The sequence below is a fragment of the Schistocerca piceifrons genome, chromosome 3, assembly GCF_021461385.2.
Source record: "Schistocerca piceifrons isolate TAMUIC-IGC-003096 chromosome 3, iqSchPice1.1, whole genome shotgun sequence".
Classification (NCBI taxonomy): domain Eukaryota; kingdom Metazoa; phylum Arthropoda; class Insecta; order Orthoptera; family Acrididae; genus Schistocerca; species Schistocerca piceifrons.
Genome location: NC_060140.1, coordinates 913,925,691 through 913,943,404, shown reverse-complemented (window position 1 = coordinate 913,943,404; position 17,714 = coordinate 913,925,691).

Sequence of the window (17,714 nt, the reverse complement as noted above, 5' to 3'; positions counted from 1 at the left end):
GCGGAGACATGGCTTAGCCACAGCCTGGGGGATGTTTCCAAGCTCATATGGTAGTAGAGCACTTGCCCGAGAAAGGCAAAGGTCCCGAGTTAAAGTCTCGGTCAAGCACACAGTTTTAATCTGCCAGAAAGTTGCATAACAGCGCACACTCCGCTGCAGAGTGAAAATCGCATTCTGGAGACATTTTTCATGTTAAAAATGTCGCGAACATGATGCGAAAATGTCCGGATTGTCTTGTTGACAATCAGATAATTATTTCCTTTCATATTCTTGTTTTCCAGAAAATAAATCGAGGGCTAAAATAATTATTTAGGAGTAAAAAGCACATACAAGGGTAAAAAATGCATATTTCGTTGAGAGAAAATACTTTTATTCCGAACAGTATGAACAGGAGATATAGACAAAAAACCAGTGTCTTTTTCGGTTTAAAAAAAAAACAGTAAAAGACTGACTTTACAACATAGCATCAAGGAGCTCCCAGAACACGAATAGGAACACCGCCAAAGTAGATCAAGTTTGGTGAATGGCTGCTTGGTGTTGCGTCTTGTTGGATTCTAGCGCCGACAGGAACACCACCGAAAGCCATGGTGTTGGGATACAGGCTGAAAGGAGCAGCAGCAGTCCGTAGTGCGATGCGAGACGCGAGGCTGTCTGCAGGCTGGCCAACTGGCAGAGACACAGGTCTGGCTTCCGCGCTCGATTCTCTGCTTACGGACTCGACAGAGCCTGCTGCGCCGGCTGTGGCAGCAGTGGTGGAGGCCGTTGTACTTGCTGTGTTGGATGCCGGATTCTAGGCAGATGAAAAGAGTTTCCGTTACCTACAGGTGCACAGTGGCTTACCAGCCAAGGTGCTGAGCACATCGTAGAAGAGCTTTGTAGCAAGTTCATGCCGTTAGTTTAAACTCTGAAGTATACAACGTAATGTAATCTGTATGAAAATTGCGAGACAGAGAATAATAAATTCTTTGAAATAATTAACAATACGTGATACATTGATATCTCAGGCTAACAGATCTGAAAAAGTCTTAGTTCCCGTAACGGAAATATTACTGAGACAGCTATCCACATGGAAAGCAGTTAATACTGAACTTAACTGTCTTACCTCACGAACATCGTTGAGTGACAGATATTCGGGAGCGAAGACATAGATGGAAGGCCGATTAAGCATAACTGCCTCTTGGGCAGTATTCATCACGTTGCCGAAGGAACCACCGTTGTCAGGTGAGACAAAAACAGTCTGCAGACCAGTAACTGGGTTTCTCATTGGGAAACCATATTGGGGATTCGTAACAAGGGAGCTCAGAGGAGCATACGTGTAGGGGACTGCGGTATCGGAAAGGAAACAGAGTACAGGTGTACCAAATGGGAAACATATGCCCTCATTGCTGATTGGAAGACTGCTAGGTGCAGCGTAAATAGCAGACTGGGAACTCTTGCCGATGTTAAACGGATAATAAGTGTTCGGAAAGAAAGGTAAGTGGCTGGATGGAACGCTGATGAGGGATCTGTCTTCAAGGCCTGCACTTCCGGATGTCTTCACGTTTGGCACGTGCGGAGTCGTACTGGGCACATCATGAAGGATGTTAGGTCTGGCTGCAGCAACAGCGAACACTGCCAGCAGGATCGTCTGTGAAACAAATTCAATTTTTTTGAAAAGTTGCGTTCAACTTCAGAATCTCTAAATGCACTACAATCACCCAATACTGCTGCCATCTAGCAGACAGTTAGTAATCCACTGCGTTCTTGGAAGCGCTTGCCGGTACTGTTCACCACATGGACACAAGAAATCCAGACCCACAGACACGTACAAACAAACCCATTCACCCAACCACACACAGACGCGCGCTCAAGCCCGCACACACACACACACACACACACACACACACACACACACACACACACACACACACGCGCGCGCGCGCGCACACACACACACCCGTACGCAAAATAAGAAGTATTCTGCTCTGTTTAAACTAATAACAGTTAGTTGAAACTGTACTAATGTTTTCCCCCTGACAACTTTACTACATCATTAAGTGCGCTCATCTGTATTTACTTTTTTTTTACCCATAACGCGTGCTTTATTTACTACTGAAGATACACGCAAACTTATTTTCTCATATAACCTGGTAACAATTTTCATCAAAACTTGACAACAGCATGCAGGAAACTTTAATGAATCATTTGAAATAGTTCACATTATTTGCCACACATTACTTCCACCAGTCTTTTTGTAATTATGTCAATGCAGTCGGACTGATGAAACGCTTGGATATTATTTCAGATGTTGTAATTAGAATCATGTAACAAAATTTAAAAGAGGAATTCTAATATACGAAAATAGTGTGAAAAAAAGGAGGCATGATAAGTACTTCGACTGTTGAAAAATGTTAATGAAACAGTTTATTGCTTCACTCACTCGTTTCTTGTACCACTTGGGTTTAGATGGTTCACACTATCGTGTTCCGGAATGTAATATCACAAATGACATAGTTATAAGATAGTTTTATCAAAATTTTCTGAATGATCCTTTACCTTCAGAGCTACGAAAGCAGCAGTATGTGTGATTGGCAATAAACGGTTACCTAACGACAGCAAAATTGAGAATAACCTGTACCGTCTCTTACCAATGTATAAAAATGAGGGAAAGCGTAAGTGAATTAAAGTAACAATTGTATCTGCTGGGTAGAGAAATTGCGGAAAATAATGAATCGTAAATGAACATGTTAGGAAAAAGTATTTACAGTAAGATTTACGATTTAACGAAGCAGCTCCAGGTATGAAAATATTACAGTGAAACCGATGGCGTCTTGAAAAACAAGTGTACCTCTGCGTTAAGAATAAACTAATATTTACAAAATCCTCGTGTCTTTTGAACACTGATGTTATTACGGACCAACATGCGCATAGGGAAATTAATTTTAATAACGAGATACATTGCAAATAAGACTTTACTTGATATGAAACTGGTAAGTTTGTAACAGTGATGCAGCCAAGTCAGAAAGAAACAAATACGCAGTTGAATCGCAAATATTCCACAGCTGCGGAAAATACTTACCAGAGTCCTCATGTCTGATAGCGAAGGGTACCGAAGGGATTCTGTGCAGCTGAGCCATTGACCGGGGGGCTTATATAGTCGTGGACGGGAATCACTTACCGGTGGGTTATTATCTCTCACGTTCTGTTGTCTCTTTATCACGTCCACAGTCAGGTCTACGCAGTCTGCAGTTTCGCACATGAAATGATAAGCTACGTTTTCGCACACTCCTATGACAGAAATCTGCACTTGTAAGTGATGCGCACCTGACCTTAGGGCTTCATTTCATCTGGTACATTTGTCACATAACTCTCCCTAACTCATCCGCTCATAGTTTTATGGATTATGAGTGCTTCCACACACCGGAGAGATAGCTAGCTAAATGTGTTCGTCGTTTCTTCGTAAATCCCCTATTGTCCGCCTGTCTCCTTTTTTCTGCAGTTCTTTGCTTTTATTAGTACAGACGTACACAAATATGGCACATCACTTTTTTGAGTGCGTATTTTCTGTACTTAACTTTGTTATTGAACGTGGGATCACGTAAGGTGGCATGAGCTACAAGTCTTGTTTCCGGGAGAATCAGATTTAAACATGCCGTTGAGTTACATCGATTTACGTCTACCATGATCTCCTAATTCACTCTCTTCAATTGAAAGGGATTTGTCATCTTCCACGACGAGAACTTTCTCTATTGTTATGAATTCGCAATCCTTGTCACTAGTTTCCTAAATTATCTGCAAATCGTGGTGGTTTGGATTGGTGGCTTTGAGTATTTACTCACTCTAGCCCAGTAACTACCATGGTCTAAAGACATAAGTATGATGAGCACAGACAGCCTAGGACTTCCATAATAAGAAAACGCACTCATTCCAATAGTGGCATATACAGTGAGTCCCAGAGCCTTTGCATCAAATAAAGACACAGCATCTGATCCAGTGCTGAGTTTTGCATTGTGTTACTCACGGTTCAAAACGAATATTTTTGGAGGCACAAGGTCTTGGCTGAGGTATGTACGTGAGTGAGCTTCACGGTTGCAAGCTGCTTACGCCTAATTAAAAACATGAGCTCCCGTTTCAATATAGACGTTCCATTGTTGAAAAGCTACACACACTGGTCTCTGAGGTGTCCACGATCAAGTTTAAGACTCTCAATTGTTAGTGACTGGTTTCCGAAGACTGAGCATTACGGTTTACATGAACTAACGGAAGTTCACATAACATCAGGAAAACGGAGAGTGTTGAGAGGAAAGTCTCGCATTGAACGTTATCCAAATTGCAAGAAGTTTACTTTCATGGACAAAAACATCCAGGAAACGGGACAGTTCTAGGAACAGTCATCTAGCGAAGGTCGTTATTTGACTAAATATGAACTACAATCTGATTCGCATATATATGACATGGGTTAGCGCCGGCACAAAGCAATGACTAAGGGTTGGATGCCGTTGAAGTCCCGTTACGCTGATGGCAAGACAAATGTTCGCACATCACCTCTATTGCTTCAAAAAACAATTGCATCTTAAATATCGAACGACCGACGTCCACACTGTCACAGCGCGTTGAAATACAGCTAAGACGGCAGATGAATATTTTCCACAGTGTTTAAGAATTCAGGCCCTGTCATAAATAAGTAATCTAGATTCAACCGTCCGATTAAGAATGTGGTTTACACAACCTATCAAGTGATGAGAGTCGTATTCGGATATCCACATTAAGCCTGACTGGCTGCATCCGATTAGAACGATCTGGTATCGAAATGAAATTACAGAAATCGGATAATTTGAACGTCTGTATTGCAACAATGCTGCGCACATAAATTCCTATGATGGAGTAACAGGTAGGAACTGCCTAAGAAAAAGTGAGAAATATGTCTACTAGCAGCAATGTCACGTAATTATAACCCATATTTATGTGACGGAAATACTGAATCGAACAATGCACATCTATTTCAGTGGTGGGAAGATGCACCATATCGGATTTGCTGATGACATAATGACAATAATAATAATAATAAAAATCCCGTGGGGCCGATAGGGGAAACCCTCCCCCATATGGGTGGTACCGAGGAAATCAAATACTTGGGGTGAACCTAATACTAACACAATCCTGAACGGCTACTCCATCCGTTGAACTCAAAATCCAGACACGTCTGAGTGAAAACTACCGCTACTCTGGTCACCGTCTGTTAGCTCAATGAGCTAGGCTGAAGATATTTGCTTCCAAAGGCTTCAACACCCTCTGGTCCTGTCCGGTCCTGGAATCACCCAGGCCAAACCAATGAAACACAAGCAAACATGAACTGTGCAAGCGAAGTCAACTTTACCCCAGGTGGTACACAACCCGGCTGTCGACAGGCGGCAGTTGGAATTTCGGATTCTGGGGCGTCCAGGTTAGCACGGCAGAGAATATTGAAGATCTCCTGTAAATTTCCCTACAAGCAGAAAACATGCATTTGAAAACTACACGCCGCGCGGAATTAGCCGAGCGGTCTTGGGCGCAGCAGTCATGGACTGTTCGGTTGGTCCCGGCGGAGGTTCGAGTCCTCCCTCGGGCATGGGTGTGTGTGTGTGTTTGTCCTTAGGATAATTTAGGTTAAGTAGTGTGTAAGCTTAGGGACTGATGACCTTCGCAGTTAAGTCCCATAAGATTTCACACACATAAGATTTTTTTTTTAAATTAAACATCGATACATTGATCCAAATACGAAAACTAAATAATCTCACATAATAAATCGACCGACAAAAAATTCTCATCATTGCTCTTCAAGAACCACAACTAACTGACAATGAAACCTTGCATTACGGAAACCATTTCATCTTTAAGAACAAAATACAACAAAAGGTAGCGAAAGGCGTACCAATCTTCGGCACTGCTTTTCTCGAACACAGATCTATCATCAACTGTCAAAGAAATCACAGCCATCAACAATCGACTTAGGACTATGCTCATTCAGAGCCCCAGTAAAAAATATACACTCATCAATGCACATGCCCCCACCAACATCGAAAATAAGAAAAACACCAAAAATGTCGAAAAATCCTGGAACACACTCGAAAATACTATGAGCAAAATTCACCAAGATGACGTGAAAATACTAATGGGAGACTTCAACTCTCTATTTGGGACAGAAAAAACCTGTAGAAAAATCATTGGTACAAATACAACACACCGAAACGCTTAGACCAACGGCACACGTCTGACTGATGTTTGCCAACAATTCAACCACAAAAGAATGTCTTCCCACTTTAGGAAAATACCATTTCTCAGGTAACATGCTTGGCTACCAGGTGCTAGCTGCTGTCGTTCGCCTTTCTAGGCTCGCTGAAAGCCAGAAGCCAGATTTTTAATTCTTTTGTAGTAGAGCTACAAGCAGGCAGATACAAACTCAATAAGGGAATCGTAAGATAACGCTCGAGCAAAATTCGTCTTGCTACTTACAGTGACCCTTAGTATCAGAGCGAAAACCTTACGGTACTGCCAATTTCATAATGCCACTTTTGTTTTCTGCCGACATATTTTTTGTTGTTGTTAATACATAATTTTATCTATGCAATGCCACATTTTCATCAGACTTGCGAATGATACAGGAAATGAAGTAAATACAGTTCTTTTCGAAGTCAAAAGTCGGTAATATCCTACTAATTCGTGTTAAAATAGGATCAATCGTCTTACAGACACTTAATGCATCGCTACAGTCTGGAACCGCTCGACCAATACGGTTGCAGGTTCGAATCCTGCCTCGGGCATGGACGTGTGTGATGTCTTTAGGTTAGTTAGGTTTAACTAGTTCTAAGTTCTAGGGGACTGATGACCTCAGAAGTTAAGTCCCATAGTGCTCAGAGCCCTTTGAGCCATTTTTGAACTTAATGCTTTATTACGGTAGACTGCTGTCGTGATGTTTCTGTAGTAAGCTGAATTTAATTTGTATTAGTAAAATGAATATTTTATTTGCATTTTCCATTAGTTTTCTAAACGCAACAGTAATCACAAAGAGAAATTAATCAGCAGCTGAATTTTCTTTCACGATCTCTAAAACAATCTGACAATGCTACAGTTGTTAACAAATTCTACGCCCGTAGAAACCTACTTGTTTTAACGAGTACCATAGACGTTTTAAGAGTATTTTCGCCTAGAAATGAATTGCCTTGACGGTTGATCGATCAAGAGCGGGAAAGGTAATAGTTTACGAATATATGACGAGAGGGACAAGTGCTTGAGAGAGGACTTCCCTAACAATACAAGTGTCTGAGAGACGACTTTCCTATCAATCAACAGAGTGAGTCATCATGCAGTAGAAAGGTGATGTAGTTTTGTTGTTCGACTTTCTCACACTGCGACCGAAAGGTGTCTCAGTTGTTGACAACAAATTCCAGCTGTGTTGCACACACCCCTTGGGGCAGAATTTGTAGTCCAAAACACACTTTTGGAGCTATCAAATGTAAAATATTATGTTCACACTACTCTTTGCTCTAGTCTACGTCTTTTGGTGCATTTCTTCTCAGGAAGTTAACGATAAAGGCATCATAACACGTCACCAGTAACAGTACTGCAAAGTAATGCTCAATGAGCGACCTGATGACGTTCAATAATAGTCACGCCGTTGTTTTTTGTTGTTTAGAATTAGAGCATGCAGTACTCCTACACCAGACTTCTGAACTTTGCCTGTTGAATGCAAATGTCACATGATGATAAAATGGTAATCTGTCACATATATCAGTAGTCGAGACTTCCTTAATGTGGAAAATCATTCATGCCAGAACGATCTTTGTTGAAACAAGAATATCTTTTTCTGGCGTATTTTTCCCACAAACACCCGCTCCAAACACAGTTCAAATCTTTCTAGCTGCCTCCTCTACATTCACCCCTCTGTTATGCCAAAGTAAATAGTGTGTTGCAGATGTTACACTTTTTTCCACTTGCGACTCAATTTTACAATGCTTAACCGTAGTTCATGATTTTCAGGTATGCAAAATCCAATGCTTAACTGCAAGATAGTAACTAGAACTTCAAATTCGAAAATGGCATTGATACATACACTGACAGCGTGGCGCCGTTTTCACATGGGCGGCGCCGGATTTCAGGAGACGGGTGGCGTCTGGCTGGTGGCCGGTAGCCGCTGCAGCGCGAGGAAACGCCCGAGCGTAAGCTGTTATGATCGCGACGCAGCCACGAGCTGTCCTGCGGAATTGTTTCTGGAATACTTGTTATTGCGGGTGGGTAGAACGTTAAGCGAATTGTCTCCGATGTGCAGTCAGACTCATAAGTTTACACCGAAATGTGGTTAAAAAAAAATCAGTTAGACGCGAACACGCGACTATACGTTTAGAATGCACGACGATTACCGCAAGTCCACGGGCTCACTTCAACCATATCATTTCCGAAGTAGATAACACTTCCTCCTAACACTTCCGCATCTTACAGTGTTGCCAGATTGTGCAGATGGTCGGACTTAGAGTTGGCAGTGGCGGTCAGTTTTTTCGGCCACCTTAAGTGAACGACTCGAACTTAGTCTCTGTGGCGGCCGGCCGGCGGTCAGTTTTTTTGTCTAAGACTGTACAAGAAGAAAAACAAGTAAGCTTATTACCTTACAGGCCAGCGACCAATTGACTCGTACTATATAACTGACTGATAATATGCCTGATATTTAAATAGCTGTAAGAAGTTACAAAGTTTTAATTCCTGCCACAGCTGTTAGGAGAGGGGAGATTTAAGTGGGTATTTACTGACAGTAATTAAATGTCGTAAACTTGAGCTAAAAATTATGTTGGGAAGATAAACCAGAGACTTATTTTTTACTGGAAGGACCCTTAGAGGGTGAAACAAACGTACTTAAGATGCTGCTTCACTACGCTTGTCCTACTTCTTAAGGAGTATCGTTGATCGAATGGTTCAAATGGCTCTGAGCACTATGGGACTTAACATCTGAGGTCATCAGTCCCCTAGAACTTAGAACTACTTAAACCTAACTAACCTAAGGAAAGCACACACATTCATGCCCGAGGCAGGATTCGAACCTGCGACCGTAGCGGTCGCGCGGTTCCAGACTGAAGCGCCTAGAACCGCTAGGCCACACCGGCCGGCTATCGTTGATCGGTTTGGACCGTTAACAGACAATATTGACGGAAGACCTGGAAAAATATTAATGAAGGGCATCTCTTTCTGTATTGTATGTTACTCAAATAGGTATGCATTCACTAAAACAAACTCGTTTTCCTTTGCACCGCGATGTTTTCACAAAATTTCAATCAGCAGCTTTCTTTCCTTAATGCGAAACTGTTTAGTTGACTTGCACCCAAATGGGGAGAAACGACCATTATAATAAAACAAAAGATATCAGACCTCACACAGAAGTTATGGGTCCTTTTTGCCACGTGCTATTCGAGAGTGAAAGGAATAGAAAAAACCGAAACTGTTTCTATGCAACATTTCCGAATTACTTGCGCGTGAATTGCAGAGTAGCCATGCAGATGCAGATGTAAAAGTGGGGTTAATACTCTGGACACATAATAACAGACAATTACGTATACAGACGACATTTCAACATATCATAATTTTAGTTGAAATGGGTTTCAGATCCGAAACAGGCCTTCTGTTCAAATGGCACACTTGTCTTTTAGCTACAGCGAAATCAATAAACATATTCTGGCAAAAATTCATCCGACTGAATTTCCACCAAGATTGGTTTCCACCTGTTTGTCGAATGATACAAACTGTGTGGATAGTACGCATATGCAAAAGCCTCTACCACTATGGGACTTAACATCTGAGGTCATCAGTCCCCTAGACTTAGAACTACTTAAACCTAACTAACCTCAGGACATCACACACCTCCATGCCCGAGGCAGGATTCGAGCCTGCGACCGTAGCAGCAGCTTGGTTCCAGACTGAGGCGTCTAGAACCCCTCGGCCACGGCGGCCGGCAGGCCTTCTGAATGACAACTTGTAACGGAACAGCGTTGCATTTCCATTTCCATAGTCGGTATCTGAGATTAATGAGGTAGCCAACTAGCAGTCATTGAGTGAAATCGTGGAATGATGTGTTCTTCAAAATTTTAATAGTTTATGGATGCAAGATATTTGCCAGCAGAATTATGTTGGTGTAAGAATACTATCATCTTAATTCAAGAACGGTTCCCAAAGTTAGACAATATGCTCTGTCTAAATAGTAAGAGATGTGATAGTACTGTGGAATCAATTTTGCACCACATTTTAAGCTGCATTATTCTTTTTCACTTGGTTGCGGAGTATGCGCGAATATTAAACTCCCTCGCAGATTAAAATTGTTAGCCGGATTGAGACTCGAACTCGGAAGCTTTGCCTTTCACAAGCAAGTGCTCTACTACAGGAGAATTTCTATGATATATGGAAGGGATGAGACGAGGTACTGGCAGAAGTAAAGGTGAGAGGACGAGTCGCAAGTTGTCCTTGAGTAGCCCAGTCGGTAGAGAACTTGCTCGCGAAAGGCAAAGGTGTCCAGTTCGAGTCTGCGTCCAGCACACAGTATCAATCTGCCAGGAAGTTTCAATCACCTAATAATATATGTAACAGGAAAGTCAGACTCTTGTGAATCGTGCCGCGTTTCTGAAGCTCGCTTCACGCTCGAAAGTGATTGTATTTGTCCACAGGGAGCGGGGCGTGAGGCATGATCAGTGAAGACGGCAGGATGCGACTTGGCCGCGGAGGTGCTTGGACTGATGACGGGGAAACTAGTGCGGCCCAAGGACGACGGACAGCGACGGTCGGCCCTCTCCGTGTTGCGGCCGCGTGGGCCACTACTGTGGATCCTGAGGTCCGTTGCCGGTGTGTAGCCCGAGCACGTGAGGCGTTCATCCGTGGAGGGTAGTGGAGGCAACTTAAACAGATCGTGATGGATCTTCCGGACTGGCAGGAAGACATTTATCGGCAGTGTCCGTGGGATTCTCGCGCCAGACGTTGCTTTGGGGAGCAGTTCAATTAGACGCGTGCAAGACGCTGGGGGCTGCAGGCTTCTTCATCCCCCCCCAGTGAACTATCTACATTAAGAATTTTTAACATCGTGCTTTCTGCTTTAAGTCCGGTGAGCAACTTTGAGAACTTAACTTTTTATACCTGGGATTCACAGTCATGTAGAAATTTATAAAAGACATAATGTTTACGCCAGTGACTCTAACACTTTCCTTATTTCACAATTGCAATTTCGGCCTTAGGACATTATCAAGTGCAGATTTTTGTGGCTTTACGCCATGTCACAAAAATCTGCACTTGATAATGGCCTAAGGGCGAAATTGTAATTGTGAAATAAAGAAAGTGTTACAGTCACTGGCGTAAATATCATGTCTTTTAGAGTGTTGAGAACTGTCCTCGCCTTTAAGGCTTCGTGCTCACCATGTAAAAGTCCGAGATAATGTGCTCGTGTGTTCCTGTGTCTTTTTCCAAGATGGTCACTCAACCCCATTTCTATTTATGCTCGGAGCGATTAATTATGCCCTACCGAGGAATTGGTAGTGAAATTATTAACGATCAGGTCGCAATTATCGCTCAGCCATCTTCGCTCGAAATGCAATTGATGTGTATGTGTGTGAAGAGTATTTAATTTTAGTGCCCGCCCCTGGTAGCTGAGTGTTAGTTCGGCGCTAGCGGCCGTGCGAAGCGGAGGTCCGATACTTCCGCCTGTGCGGCGTGTGCGAGTGTTTGTTTACTTGTGGACTTAGTCTGCACGCGGGCTAGTAACAACGATCATGGCGAACAAGTACAGGAAAACTACATTACGATTCAATTTCTGCAAAGACTACGAAGGACCAAAGGCTTTAGCAGTGGAACGATTCATTCGAGAGGACGTCAAGATACCGCCAAACGATATTATCGGAATTCACCTATCCATCGTTAGTTCCGCGGTGTATGTTAAGATGGTTAATGACGTGGCGTGTGAGTGAATTCTACAGGCGACAAAAACAGGTCTCCGATTTTGCCATAGTGACGGGAATGGCGGCACGGTAACTGTAGAACATGCTGGCCTGGGTATACGGATAATACGTGTTTTTGAGCTGCCATTTGAGCTCCCGGCTGACGAAGTTATCGAGGCTTTTAAGCCATACGGCACAGTACATGGTCACACAGCAGAACGCTGGACACAATTCGCCACATACCCCGTTCTTAACGGAGTGCGGCAGATCACTATTGATCTTCAGAAGCACAGCCCCGGTGGAAGATCAAGATGGCACTCTCCGAAACCTTGTAGCAGACGTCAGGATGACAGAGCATGCTGCTCCGTCGAGCATACAATCTACGGCGACAACATCAGATGAGACCGAACTCCCACCAAGCACACCGATAGTACAAGAAGCAGTTCCAGCCACTACGGATGCTGTTCCGTCTGAAACGCACTCTGAGACGACATCATTAGTTTCGACCGAACTCCCGCCAAGTTCAACGATGGGACTCGAAACACTTCCGGTTCCTACGGATGCTTTTCTGTCGGGCAGCCGTGATTCCCTGCAATCTGAGGACACGGACGGAAGATCACGCAAACAGCGTTCCCCGAAAAGGAGGAAACGGCGGCGTCGCACGACATCTCCTCGGGATGACTCCCCTTGCCCCGACGACGATGTGCATGTGGACCAAGACGACACAACAGCCTCTACGAAACAGGATGAGGCACTGGGAACTGTTCGATCCGACCCACAGCGGTCTGTCACATTGACGGTACCGAGACGTGGTGATGCTGAAGAGAAATCACAGCCAGTTGGCTCTCCAGAGGCAGATGCTGAGGCTATGGACACGAATATATCACTGCCTGCAAAGATGTGGTATGAGGATATTGAGGAGGCGCCGGACGACATACAGAGGCAGCCGGCACTCACGAAGACGGCCTAATAATTGCTGAAGGTGAAGGGAGAGGGGCGAGAGAACGTCTTCTAACTCAGCCCCTGGCGCCGATGCAGGGAGATGTTGTTGCGCCTCGACAGAGTGGGATTCAACGCCATGCGAACCGTATTGCGACATTAAATATCAATGACGTGCGTTCACCGGTCAAAATACACCTATTGAAGGAAACGGTTTGGGCATCTGATGTGGATATTGCTTTGCTGCAGGAAGTCCACATAGCTGCACTCCCATACACCGCAGGCTACCAATCCTATTCGTCACATGGAGATCACAATGGGAGTGGGGTGGCAGTTTACGTGCGAGATGGCTTCCCAGTGGAAAACGTGTGTTATCTTCCGTTGGCCAGGGGAATGGCTTTCACGACGTTTGGGACACGCATCATCAATCTTTATGCACCGTCGGGAAACGATCGGCGGCGGGAAAGGGCGCGATTTTATGCAGAAGACATTGCTCCACTATTCCATGGACGTTCTGAATGTGTAATAATTGGTGGAGATTTCAACTGTGTTCTCAGCCAGAAAGACCAATGGCCGCAAGCAAACATCAGCCAGGAGTTGCGAATCGTTGTCAACGACCTTGTACTTAGTGACACGTGGGAATTACGACATGGAGCTGCACCGGGATACACCTATGTGACAAGTCATTCGGCGAGCAGATTAGATCGCATTTATATCTCACGGGCTCATGCAAATGATGTCCAGGACGCGGAACGCTGGCCATTGGCATTTTCCGATCACAGCGCTTACATCTGTACGGTGCTTCTTCCCCGCAGAGAGGTGTGGAACAGTAAGGCCCCGTGGAAACTAAACATTCAACATCTACATGATCCTGAATGCCGTCAACGGATCCTTGAGACATGGACGATGTGCGAGCGAAGGGTTGGAAGGTATGCGACGATGCTTGATTGGTGGCTGACTTGTGCTAAACCGGCGCTTCGCCGTACGTTCATCTCATATAGCAGGGAAATGGCAGAATGGCGCCGCCGTACCACCGACTTTTATTTTGCAGCACTGCGCGACCTGGATGATGGCCCGCCGGGACAGGACGTCTGGATCGAACGCAAAAGGATAAAAGCTAAACTAGTTGCTTTAGCTCGGAAACATCTTCAGGGAACCATGGTGCGCGCCAGATGTCACGATATGATAAGGCACGAGATTCCTTCCACGCACCACGTCGTGAATGAACGAAAGCACCGACGACGCGTTTTGGTACGGGAGTTAATCACCCGCGAAGACCGAAGAGTGACGCGTCAAGCGAACATTGTCTCTGCATTCGTCGACCATTACCAACACATCTATCGGGAAGAAGCAGCCTCTTTCGATGACCTCGACCGTATAGCCACGTCCGTCTCCCGTACACTGACGGTGGAAGCCGCGGGAACCTTACTGGAAGCCATTAGCTGTGAGGAAGTACATGATGCGATCGCACAAGATGCGTTGAATCGGTCCCCAGGCATTGATGGGCTTCCTGCTGAATTCTATCGCGAATTTCGCAACGAAATGGCACCGCGATGGACGGAAATGTACAACGAGATGTTAAATTCCGATGCGCCTATTACACCGACTTTTATGGATGGCCTCTTGGTGCTAGTACATAAACCGAAGCCAGTAATTACGGTCACACATTATCGCCCCATCACCCTGCTTAATGCCGACTATAAGATCTTTGCACGGTTGCTAGCGTCCCGATGTCGTATGTTAATTCGTAGCGTTCTCTCTCCGGAACAGACGACACCGGGTGGATCGGTGAATGTGCAAACAGCTACTGGCGAATGCCGTGATGTGATAGCGCTGGCGGAGGAGTGCCGGCTTAAAGCGGCGATGGTGGCGGTTGATTTTGACAGTGCTTTTGATAAGGTGAGCCACAACTATCTGTATGCTGTACTGGAACAAATGGATTTTCCAGACCGTTTTACTGGTCTCATTAGAAGGATTTACGGGGGCGCACAATCCTTGGTACAGGTTAATGGGCGTATAGCAGGGCCCATTCAAATTCGACGATCCATTCGCCAGGGCTGCCCTCTTTCGATGCTGCTGTTCGCGGTAGCGTTGGAACCATTAATTGGGAGGCTCACCAATTCTCTTTCTGGGATGGAACTACGGGGCTACACCTTCAAATGTCGTGCCTATGCGAACGACCTCATGCTGCTCGTTCGTTCTGAGGAAGAGGCGAAGACGGTCCTTGAACTGTTGTTGGACCACAGTGTGACGGCGGGTAGTGCAGTGAACATGAACAAATCGGCGGCAATGCCGGTGGAAAGGGGCCTTACGCCGGAAGAAATCAGTCCGTTTCCTTATGTGCAACGATTCCGCTATCTCGGCATAGACTTTACCTCATCTGTGAAACATACTGCAGCAGTTAACTACCGACGTATTTCACAGACAACACGTACCATGGTCCGACAACATCTCCTACGGCGCCTTGATCCTTTGCAGCGAGTCGAGTACGTGAACACTTATGTGGTTTCTCGAATGGTGCATATTTCGCAGATCCTGCCCCTACCACTCACGCTCGGACGTCGACTTCAATCAGCACTAGGCTATTTCGTGATGATTGGGTCGCCCCTCAAGGTGCGATACGAAACGCTCACTCTCCCTACGGACAAGGGGGGACTCGGACTTACGAATGTTCACTGCCGTGCGACGGCGCTCCTTCTAGCCACAATGTATAAGCAATGGCGTAGCGGGCGTGATTCCATTACATCCCGCCTACTGGATCTCCTGGTTCCAGCGTCCCTCACACCTCCGGTGGCGGTGGGCAACATTACGCCACATTTTGCGCATGTCTCAACATTTATCGTGGAACTTAGTTATATCAGAGACGAGCTTCCGCGCACGAGACCGCCATGCGCGAAGGATTTTTATGTTTGGCTGGTACGACGGATAAGTTGTAATGTAATTGAACTGAAACACCCCAGGTTGCATTGGCCGAAGATTTGGAGACATGTGCACCAAAAATTCTTTCCTACCTTCGTTCGGGCACTGTGGTTCTCTGTCGCCTGTGGCAAGTTCAACACCCACCAACGGCTCCATGCAATTGGACTAGCGGACACTCCACTATGCCCGAAATGTCACCCAAGTGGATGACGACCATCACCGCTTAACTTGTATCGCGATGGAGGACGTCTGGCTCCTAGGAAGACAGATGGTGGCTTGCTACCTCCGTGTGACCCCGCAACATGTTACACCTGCTTCCTTCTTACATCCGGAGAGTGACTACTTTCCGGCGACTAAATCACAGTCGATCATCTGGATCAAAGGTTGGACGATCGCGTACCTCTATGGGGATACTGCCACGTCGCGACTTCAGGCAGTCTTCCTCGACCCCCCACGCAGTTGGGATGTGCCGGGTGCAGTCGGTGTGCACATTTGACAGCTGATGATGAACCTCACGCTTCTCTCACCACTCAATATGTAATGCCCATACTATACGATGAAATGGTCTATATGTTCCTTTTAACAGAGTGGTCTTTCTTTTTGGCAGAGGATGCATTTCATTTTTAAAAAAAATGGCAAAACAAAAAAAAATAAAAAAAAAAGTTGGCAGAGCACTTAAAAAAAAAGTGGTCAGCGCAAAGCAAAGAAAAAAAAAAGAAAAAAAGAAAGTGGTCAGCGCGACGGAATGTTAAACCTAACGGCCCCGGTTCGATTCTCTGCTGGGTCGGGGATTTTCTCCGCTCAGGTTCTGTGTGTTGTGTTGTCTTTATCATCATCATTTCATCCCCATCGACACGCAAGTCACCAAAGTGGCGTCAACTCGAAAGACTTGCGCCAGGAGAACGGTCTGCCCGACGGGAGGCCCAAGCCACACGGCATTTCCATTTAATTTTAGTGTTCCTTTCCTTTAAAGACCGTTGCCGTGCGTATTGTGTATTTTTCTATTTTAAGGTGTTTTTCCTTAACGCTTTAGGTCTTGGAGAAAATTCGCTGGCAGTTTATTCCTTTCCTAATGAGCTTAGTAAATACGCATGTACCATAACTGGGCACTGCGAGGGGCTGCACGAGTTGTATATCATCACCATGGAGTCCCAAATTATTGTCGTACCTTTTTGTTAGGTTTATTGCCTTTAGATGGTTCTGTATCAAGCATTTATTGGGCTGCCTCAAAGTATTCGAGTGAACTATTAGACCGTGTTGCCTTGACGGTTAGCAAGCTCTTATACCAGCATTAACGACTCTAGCTTCCATTACGAATTAATAATCCCCTCATTTCTCGAGAGTATTTCGAGGTGTTTTTAAGTTTGCAAAGAGCTCTGGACTACCCTTTTGTATAAATTAATCTTCTTTTGTTTGATCTAGTTATTTAGCTGCGTCTTGTGTTTTATGGGAGTGGCGTCACCCTCTGTTTAACAACCACCTTTCACTTAGTATGTTTTGTCTTGTTAAGCTTTGAAAAGGCTACTGAGTCTTCCTTGTGTTTTAAGGTGATTATTACGGTGTGTTGTCTTGTATGAGAGAGCATGATGCTAACGCTGTAATTGCAGGTTTCTGCAGTGATTTATGACTGTAGCTCCTTTGTCGTAAATTGTTATAGTACACTTAATTTGGTCATTGGTATAACTGCCGCTTTTACTGACCTACCAATGGGCTTATTGTGTCGCTGTGTAATACATGTGGAGGCGCGCCCGCCTAACTGTTCGTTCTGAACTGAAGCTTAAAGAAAGTTGCTCGCTCTTTAGTCATTTAAAGGTAAGTGGATATTGCGACCGAGCCTGCACTGTCAGTAAGTGTTCATGTGTGTGAGATATGTTTGTTGTATCCATATTCTAGAGAGTCGGAGCAAGTGTATAGAGGTGGCGGTGGCGGAGGGGTGGGGGG